Below are 10,927 nucleotides of genomic sequence, written 5' to 3' on the forward strand. Positions count from 1 at the left end.
ACGCTTTATGACACATCCGTCAGCTGGTACCGTCTGAGACCGAGTGGAAAAATGGAGCAAATAACTCATTTATACCCATACATGTTAAAGAACGGTCGTTACAGGGGAGAGCTTCGCGTGAACTCTAAGCATGCGAATCTAACCGTCTCCAGTGCAACAATCGGCGACTCCGGACGCAGCTTCGCCGCGGTGCTTTCTGGAAAAAACTTCAAACTGGGTTCCTCCACAGTTGTAGCCGTAAAAGGTAAGATACAAGTGCATGCCATGGCAGAATTACGTTGGGGATTCTCCCGCAAAATTGTCTTTGTAAAGAGCAACATTTCTGCGATATTACGGATTGCAATATTTGTAAACCCGAAGGTCGATCTCATAACAATTATCTGTGTATAGGAGTTATATATATATATATATATATATATATACCGATCAGCCACAACATTAAAACCATCTGCCTAATATTGTGTGGGTCCCCCTCGTGAAAAACCGCCAAAACAGCTCTGACCCGAGTTTTTAAAGTCATGTGGAAATAATTCACCCTCTAACGATATCTTAGCCTTTTATAGCCCTGTCGCAACTAATAACGTAATAAACTACCAATAGTGTAATAACGTCCAATAATGTAATCCATTTCAAATTTTTTTATGTAATGAAAAACAATTCATGTAATAAGTAGTAGTAGTAGTAGTAGTGTACTTTATTGATCCCTGCAGGGATTTTGCACTGTTGCAGCATCAAAGACAACAAAGTAACACAATCAGATACAAATTTACAGTAGATACAAATATATACAGAAATCCAAATATACCAGAGGACACCTTCAGAGGTGGAGTCCATGCCTCGACGGGTCAGAGCTGTTTTGGCGGCACGAGGGGGACCTACACAATATTAGGTAGGTGGTTTAAATGTGGTTTAAATGCAGGATTGCGGATAGATTAAGTGGAAAGGGCCAATTCAGTGGAGGTAGGCAACATTTTTGTTCTTTAAGGAACATATTTCCAAAATGTTGACACCCATGTTGGGTATTGAGTAGGCCAGCCTTTACAAGCAAAAAGGTGCAACCGAATGATGTTTTGATACAACTTGATATGGATACAATTTGATGCACCTGTACCACCTCAGTTGCAAGCGTTGGTATCTTTTCATGCACTCTTTCATACTTTTTTCTGAGAGTGTTTTTAATACACAGCAGAACAAAGTCTCGGCTATCATTGCCACGAGGACATTGTTGAAGCTGAACCTATCAAAAGTCACTGTGAATAGACTACACTCTGCATCTTGTATTTGGAAAATTCTGATTTCACCATTTAATCATATTACAGGGAGCAGTGGGCACTGTATAACTGGTTTGTTCTGTTCCTGGACATTTGGCTCTTTGTAATGTGAACCCTACGAGTTTCAAAAACAGAAATCTCACAATATCTACATTCATTTGATAAGATTTCTCAAATTGGGAAAAAAATTTTACACCATTCGACTTCAAAGACAACTGAGTTTGAGGCAGAGCTAAAATATTTGATTGAGTAGTCTTCCTTTCATCCAACCACAAACGCCAAATTCAGTTGTCCAACAATAAGTGCTTCAAAGATTCAACAGAAACAAAAGAGGGAAAAAGTAATAAAAATATGAATAAAATCTAATTGAATTTAGTCACATTCTTCACCACCTCAATTGCTATTCTCCCCCAGTTACTGAACACCCCAGATAGTTTTCAACATCTCCACTTGAAGCTTATCATAAATAAACTCCAGTTTTACTCTGGCACAAATTAAACCTGAACATTACAACAAAATCAAACAGTTGCCTGACGAAGAAGAAAGCTTTCAAATGTGCATCTGTGCTTTCATCCCCAGTGGACACATAAATAAAAACAGTTTCAGAGAACACACAAGACAACTCTTTAAACATGGCCTCAATATTCTCAATTATTGATTATAGTTCAGCTGTCAGTGACTATTTGTCTTTGATCGCTCCCTTGTCTTGGTGAATTATTGAGCGTGCTGAGTGATTTGGATAACACTTTATTACCTGGTTTTCAATTTTGTTTTATTCATGAAGATAAATAGTTATGCCATAGGATTGTGGGAAGTTTCATTCCTACCTCAACACGTTTTGTAAGATAGACAATGAAAATGGCAATGGAAGAAAATCTGTACAGAAACATGGTTCTCAACTGTAAGGTCAAACAACTATGTTGTTATTAATCTAACTCTGCTATGTGAGTGAAGGTTTTCAGCTCAGCAAATGCTTGAAACAGGAGGCATAACTTTCCCTAAGTGTGTCCACCAATCAATGTCAGGTTATAATTAGATTTATTTAACCAGGTAGGTCAGTTGAGAACAGGTCCTCATTTACGGTGATGACCGGGCATGTAATTTTAATTTCCCATTGTGGTTTCATGAGACCCATTCTATGTATCCCGTCTCTCTTTCTCCTCAGATCCCAAGAGCCTCCCTGCAATGCGCGTGTTCCTCGGTCGCACAGGAACCATTCTATGTGAATTGAAAGGCGGGGGTCCACACTGGAGTGATCCTCAGTGGGAAACAGATGATGCCATAGACGGGCTGACGTTGTCGGAGGCCAAAGCTAAAACTTTTGTAGATGAGCACGGCGCATTCATACAGTCCTCCATCCTCTCTTTGAAAGACAGGATCCGTGGTTTGAACTGTGTATGTAGGCACAGCACTGGAGTCATTATTCGAACCCGGGTCATGCAAGATAGTAAGAAAATGTTTTTTTTCTCCCTGTTTTATGCTTTATCTTCTCATGTTCGGTCTCCCTTTCACTTATCATAATTGTCTGGCTATTAGCCAACTCTCCCCTAAATTTTAAATGTAACAATTGTAAGTAGCTTCACGGTGTAGTGCATTATTGTTGCCTATTTAATCGCTTTTCCACTGCATGGTACCGGCTCAACTCGACTCGACTCTACTTGCCTTTTGTGGTTTTCCATCAGGCAAAAGTTGTGGATAGTACCTGGTACCTGGTACTTTTTTTGGTATTACCTCCGTCGAGGTTCCAAGGTGATACCTGTGTAATTATAAGTTGTTTTGTCATATTGAGATGCTGCTTCAGGCAAGGATCAGTGCCAGCTTTGCCCTACAAAGGCAAAAGACCTTAACTCGCCAGAGTGTAGAACTGAGAAAAATGACTTTAAAGTTGTTTTGTTGTCCAGCCAAATGAACTGTGGGAAGAATATTGGAAATGTGGAAATTCTTTGTTTCTTTTAATGAAGTTATTTATCTACATAAAAATCTTTAGCTCAAACTTGACCTTTGACCCTTGTTTGGAAGTTAATGTACTCTGCCTTTGCATTTTCTGCAAAATAATAAGGGGTCACGCCAAGGCAAAAGGCATTAACTTCCATTTGATCGCTCATTTGGTTGCTGATCACTATATAAAATCAGTATATGATAATAATGATAACATCTACATAAAATCTAGTGATCATGGCACAATTAGGTTTAGATTAGATTCATTGTTTTTCTGACATGACAAATGTAGACACAGATGACATTGATCAAACAAAATAGTTTTGCATGTGGGAGGATAACGTTTTGCAGTCAGTTTATTGAGTGCAATGTTTACTAACGCAACGCAACGAATAGTGAAGGATACAAGACTCGTGTTTTGGATTTAATTGGATGAATGCCAGAGTAGGATACTCAAGGATGACTCGTGTTATGGATTTAACGTGTTGAACGCCAGCGAGTAATGCTCAAAACTCATGTTGTGGATTTAACTTCTCAAAGGACGTTGTTTGCAATGGATTTTTATCAGGTTACAAAGAATAGGTAGGCTATCTATTTAATTGTGAATTGTTACTGCTGAGCTCGTGTGTGTGATTAGGCTATTTAGGAGGTGTGTCGTGTGTCTATGCGAGCCCTAACCCACTCGCGCTGTTTCCCTGGCTGTCAGTGACGGGCTGTCACAGGCTGGCACTGACTAGCCTGCATGACACGAAAAAATAATTAATTGCGTATGATTTACCATTACTTATAGCTGGCAAGCCATCTAGTTATTGTTTTGCTTTCTTTGCATTCTGGTCGCATATGGGAGCAGTTTGGTTTTGTTTGTGAAGTAGTTAACCTAAGCTAGATAACGCTCGCTCGCGCTAGCTAGCTAGCTAACAAGTAATTCGAGTAGACTATCTATACCTTGATTTTGGTGGGTGCGTTTCAAAGCCATCTCTACCAACATTTTCCGTCGAGAGCAATGGGCCATTCTTAAAAGCTAAATGCAACGTTAGGAAAAGCAACCACTGCAACACTATATTTGCTTTACACTTCATTCAAGCTACTGTATGTGTCTCAGAAATGCTTCGAATACACATAGGCACGACACCGTAACTCCAGCGCGATAAACAGTAACTTCACTTGGATGCGCAGCAAAACAAAGGCAGAGTACCTTAAGTTAAGGCATAACTCGATTTGAGCGTTCCGGAGTGCAGCGAAACAAAGACAAAGAACCGTAACTGATGTTACGGGATTCTGCCTTGGCTTCTCTAGGGCTTTGGAAGTTACGGCAAAGACAACCCAACTATTTTCTCCAAAAAACAACAAAATTGACTCAAGATATTTGTCCACACGATAAAGCAGATCTTTAATGTTCCAAAAATGACAATAACTCATTTTCGACCAAAATTGAAGTTACGGCCTTTTACCTTTGCACGGCAGAGCTGCTGCGGTACCTATTTCCCCTGGCTGTGGTGCTGCTGCTGGTGACTGTGACAGCCAGTGGGCTGTGGGCCTGGAGACGGAGGAAGCAGAGCCCTATAGCACAGGTCAGATATTCAATACAACTGTCTCCTGAAATATATCAAGTATAATGCTGGAGTGAAAAATGTGCTTTCAGTAACTGCTGCTTTCAACACTGAACTCTTGCGTAAGCATTTCACATGTACTGTCACATGAACAGCATCCTCCCATAACTGAATAAAGTATTTAATTTAGCTGAAGTTACAAATCACATCCATGCATGTCTTTGCAGAGAGATGTGTCCTCGTACATCACCTATGCTCATCTGGATATCAGGAAACAACCCAAGACAGAGAGACGACAAAGACAGAAGAGCAGACAGAAGAACAGTCAGGAAGACAGACTGGTGTACAGCGAAGTGAGATACAAATGTGAAGAAAGAGTACTGCATGGGTGAAAGACAGAGATTCGGATACCTACAGAAAGACCCGCTGATACTGCAAGAACTGCTTGTGGGGAGAAGGAAAGAGAGGCAAATAAAGACAGGCAGTAAATTAGGTTTGAAAATTCTGTTTCTGTCTCTCATTGTAAACTTGCAGGGTTTGTCATTTCTACCCAACCTTTACATTTTGGGGAAACATTAACAGAAATATTTGCCTCCATAAGAACAGCGCTTCCAAAATGTTTATTGCATCAAATTTCGTTTGAAGATCATTTTTTCTGCAGCAAGACAAAATTAATGTGCTACTTGTCACAATGTTTCATAATTTTTCTGTTGATTGATGAGAAATGTACAGACTGTGCTGGATTTATCTTAAGTGAACAGTTTGGGCAATTACTTTGTTGTCTTAGTTCATGTTTTATATAATGAATTATTCAGTCATTAATTATTAAAAATGTTCCATTTTTTCTCATCTCAAAATAAATTCCTGTGATGCTAACTGTGCATCTTGTTTCTGCTATCTGGAGAGTAAAAGATGCTGATATTATATCTGTGTTACCAGCAGATATAAAAGGTTTATGTTCACGCTGTAAGTACAAAAGATTTGCTTCAGCTATTGTAAAGAGGAGATCGCTTGTTCATACTGAAACTCCAGTATTGTCTTGTCCTGTTCAAAAGTTCATTTCATCACCAAACTCATTCTTCAAGTTAATCCTTTTTTTTGAAGTAACCCAGCTGTTGCTAACCACAGCATGGAGGCACATTGGTTAGCACTGCTGCCTCACAGGAAGGGGGTTCAGCCCAGATCCCCTATTCACAGAGTTGGCATGTTCTCCCTGTGCTCCTGTGGGTTTCCTCTGGGTACACAGGTTTCCTTCCACAGTCCAACGGCATATAGCCCTTGGTCAACACATGAAAATTTAGCCTCCCTGGCTAACTCACGTTTGCAGAAATGTTATTAATAGGCATTGACCTTGTCAAATAAACAAATAAATTAGCTTTAATTGTCAGTAATTTAATTATGTTTTTATTCTATTAAATTATTTTTTTTGTTATGCTGAGTCTGAAAGCTTTCTGAAGTTTGCAAGTTTGCGCTGCTGTGGCCATTGCCAGGACTTTCTGTACACTTTAACCACCTTGCTAGAAAGAAAGAGGAGGAGATAAAAGAAAATACAGTGTGCCGTGAAAAATGCGGTTCAAGCAAACTATTCTTGAGGACAGACTGAGAAGGAGGAGGAAATCGCCAGACCTCAAAATATTTGTAAATGTAGCTCAGTCTCAAGGATTTGCAGTTTGCATGTGAAAATCAAGAAATACGAAGAACACGAAAGGACATTCTAAAAGGCCTAATGTGAAAACGCTTGTGGGGGCCAAAAGAAAAAATTTGACATTGATGGAAAAAAATGAATGTGTTCCCATGTGTTGGACACTGGACACCATAGGACTTAGTAATGGTGAAAAAAAGTATATCTGTTCAGTTTTTTTAAATTAATTTAGTGAACAACTGCAAAAAAGAGGGCTTAATGAGATCATTTTAAACAGAAATACTGAAAAAATCATGAGACTTCACTATATTCAGAGAGGAATGTGCAAGATAAATCAGGAAGTTTTTTTAATCATCAAAGTTGTAATTTAGGTGAAAACTAAGGCTTAATGTAGTTTAATGACATATAATCATAGTAAAGACATGTATGTTTTATTCAGGCAGCAGGGGTATGTACGGAGCAAAGGTTTCTACTCAAAATAATCTTGTGGCCAAAATGGTGGCCAAAAAAGCTTAACTGCCTAAAACTGGTGTTGATCAATCTCAAAAAAGCTCTCATAGAAATGTAACCTGGGGCTGAGAATGTCTAATTGCCACACCCAAATTTGGAACAGCAACTGTCTGCAACCACAGCCATATTGATGTGGGAACCTCACCGCCTGGGTCTGCCCCTTTTGCACACACAGCTCTACGTTATGAAACGGACGTAGCCACCTGCTTCTCTTGCCAAAGTCAGAAAATGAAAGCCAGGTACAAGAAGCTCTAAAAGCTGTTGAAAGGTTCTCATCACCCATATGAAAAAATTGTATGGCAAAATATACCTGAACTATACTATTTTATATTTGAAGTATTATTAAAGTTTATATAAAGTGTGCTGAGTGTACTATTACTTTCCACATGAGGATCTGATTGTGAACATGAGAAAATGTGCGACATTGGCTCGGAAATGCTCTCCTGGATCAACAATACCTGACTTCCATGTTAGGGACACGGTTACCTACCTGGGGACAGGGATTAATAAAACCAGCAAGGATATGAGGGATATGAATTTGAATCATATTGCTGATGCAATTAGGAGTACATAGTTTTTCTACTATAGGAATTCATAGTTAGCGAGAGATCTCTTTCTGCATTCTAGGACTCTGTTACATTTGGAGGAAATCTTGCAAGAGTGTCATATGATTTTTCATCACTAGAGGCGCCTAAAACTATGTGTCATATGTCAACTACTTTTGATAGATTGCAATTTCATCTGGATAAATAAACCCATAGTATAGAAAAAGAAGGAATCAACAATGAAATCAAGGATAGAATGTGTTAGATTATAGTTATTAAATCAAGTAATTAATATTAGTTGGATAGAAATATACATGGTTAACCCCATAATCTCTGGGATATACTTCCCAATTTAGTTTTTCAAAGATTAGATGGTTTTTAATTTCCTTCTTTGATGTTCTTTCACTCTGGGCAAACTTCCTGTTAAACTGGCCCTAATGTGTTACTTACAGTTACATGCAAAGACATTGGGTGAGTGATACAATTTTTGTATTTTTGGATCTGTACTCCAGAGCATTGGATTTGAAATAAAGCAATGAATATGAGATTAAATTATTGACTATCATCTTTAATTTACATCCACAACTAATAATCCATGAAGGAATTACAGACCTTTTTATATATAGTTCTACCATTTTAGGAGAGCAAACGTGACTGGACAAATCAACACAATATGCAGTAGTCTTCATATTTAGTACTTTGTGGCAAGTTCTTTGCATTTGATGACTGCCTGAAATCCGCAACCCACAGACATCACTAGATGCTGGATATCTTCCCTGGTGATGCTCTGCCAGGCCTGTGCTGCAGCCATCTTCAGTTCCTATTTATTTCTGGTGTGCTTTGCCTTCAGTCTTTTCTTCAGTAAGTGAAACACATGTTTAACTGGATTCACCATTGGTATTTGACTTGACCAGTCAAGAACATTACACTTTTTGGCCCTGAAAAGCTCCTTGGTTGCTTTAGTAGTATAGAGACACACACAAAGTATGGTCACATTTCATGCTTGACATTATTTTTCTGAGATTTTTATGTGTATGTGCCTGTATTTTAAAATACATTCAAGCTTTTCAGCTGTAACTCCTGCTCTCACCACATGGGGGAGCTGTGGTTCAACAGGAGCTGTAGATTATTCATGGGGCTGTGTGAGGCTTCTTATTTAGACAGAGAACATCCTACACAATGCAACACCACAAAAGTCTACTGTCTGCATTGTTTCCTGTTTTAAACAGGCATAATTAACCGTTCACTGGTATAACATGCCTGGGACTTAACAGTATGTTTGGGGCCATTGTCCTGCTGCAAGGGGATGTCCAACAAGTTTTGAGGCATTTGGCCGGATCTGAGCAGATAAGATGTTTCTGTACACTTCAGATATACAACACTTTAGAATCCATCCTGCCACTGCCATCAGCAGCCACATCATCAATGAGGACAACTAAGCCAGTTCCAGTGGCAGCCATACATGCCCAAGCCATACACTACGGCCATCTTGTTTCACAGATGAGGGGGTTCCTTCCTTTCTGCACACTTTCATCTTTCTTTCACCTTGGTACATGTTCATACTCATCTCGTTTGTCTCATCTGTCCGTAAGACTTTATTCCAGAACTCTACAGTTTTTAATGTACTTTTAGAAAAATCTAACCCGGCTATTTGGTTTTTGAGGTTTACTGGTGGTTTGCATTTTTTGGTGAACCATCTGAGGTTATGCTGGTGTAGTCTTCTCTTTATGATAGCCTTTGACACATCTATACCAACATCCTGTGGAGTTTCCTTGACCTGTTCGACAGTTGAAAACAGTTCAACTGTATTTTTTTCCACAATGAAAAAAGTCTGGTCCAAATATAGCAACGGGCCAACCCTATACTTCTCGACATTCAGAAATGAATGGTATTAGCATGATGTAATAATGTAACATTTATTAAAGATATACATAATAGGAAGCTTGCTCATGCAGTCATATACCAGGGGGCCTCTACTTACAATGTCAGCTGGAATCAGTCGATTACTTTCTCATCGTCAATTCCATATAAGCTAATCGCAAAATGACAAGAATAGAACAAAAACTCGGACTTGCATGAAAATTTTAATTAGCAGTGGTACAGCCACCGTTTGCTTTCCTTCAAAGTTACTGCTAGCCGAGGAGCGAAGTGTGCCCTCCAGATGCAAACCATGCACCATAAATTAGTCCATAGTCTTCCTGGTCTTTTTGTGGAACTGAAGAATGGCAGAGTAAAATTACGGCAGTCTGAAAAAGCAAAAGGGACGATTACTAGAATTAACCTGTTATTTTACCCTGACAAAAAGTGAGGAAGGTGATTTCCAGTTTGCTTTTACTGTATCACTAATGTAAATTACGCATAACTACCGCATACCTCACATAACTGTATCAAAGGTTTTGAGTCAATTACAACGGGCTAACGAAGAAAATCCGGAAGAAAATATTCACCAACCGAATTAAACTGTTTTGGTACATAATATGTCCCAGCACGAATGCTTAGAATTTTATAAAAACGAATACTAAAGCAAGAAAATAACAGAAGAGCACACGTTATAATTCCAAGACGTTGGCAGGCTATAACCAAAAGTAGGATACTGCGCTGCATAACATACAAGTTTGATTTCAAGTTATTATGAAAAAAAATCAGTTTGCAGCTTTTTAAAAATGGCGGTTGAAATAAAACACTGCAAGTAGTCGACCAATCAGAAATTTTCAGCGCTTGCGCCCCACTCCAAAGGTTCCGATACTTTTGTAAAGTACTACCCCCCGAGCAGGGACTTTTTTGGGGGTAAAATAAAGTCCCCGAACATAATTTACTGAGTTGCTCAAAACGTTCCTAGTTCCAGAGTAAAGTTCCTGCGGTGGAAACGCGGCTTAGGATCTATAGGCCACAGTGTGAATACAGACAGTATTGTTAATATAAACATGTAGCATAAGACTGAGATTTTTAATCAGAGTCATTAAATAAATCAAGTCATTCCTGTAAACTTAAGAGTGAACATTTTAGAAAATAGGCTGTATCCTTTAAATAGCTTTCAACAGCACTATTAACACAACTGATCATTAACATGAAGCTGGTGTAATATAGCAATGTGTTGTTAACAGTTATGCAATTCTCAGTTACGTTGTCTGATTGTCTTTGTAAATTTCCAAGACTACCTCACTGAATACACAATATAGACACTAGTAACAAGATTATTCTGAAAATGATCAATAAATGCACATTTTAATTTAAAAGAACTGATTGCGTGTAATAAAAGGTAAAACTAAGTATTTTTGTTGGTATATAATAAAACCCTTTGATGAAGAATCGCACGTACATTATACAATATATTTATCACATGCACTCACATTAAGAGTCATTGGATGTTGATATCAGCCAGATAACCAAAACAAAACATAAACAGTACATCTTATAAATATTAATCCATATCTAATATGAAATATTACAACATTTTAAAAAGTATAACTG

General features: G+C 38.4%; 1 protein-coding gene across 1 annotated transcript in view; it reads left to right on the top strand.

The window, feature by feature from the left end:
* The first annotated feature begins 2,543 nt into the window (after positions 1–2,543).
* LOC118220781 overlaps positions 2,544–10,927 on the top strand; it is a 39,054-nt gene continuing 30,670 nt past the window's right edge. Inside the window, exon 1 of the mRNA XM_035405011.1 lies at positions 2,544–2,718. The gene's annotated coding sequence lies outside the window, so the exon portion shown is untranslated. The remainder of the gene's footprint in view (positions 2,719–10,927) is intronic.

Source organism: Anguilla anguilla, chromosome 1, assembly GCF_013347855.1.
Source record: "Anguilla anguilla isolate fAngAng1 chromosome 1, fAngAng1.pri, whole genome shotgun sequence".
In the NCBI taxonomy this organism is placed as follows: Eukaryota; Metazoa; Chordata; class Actinopteri; order Anguilliformes; family Anguillidae; genus Anguilla; species Anguilla anguilla.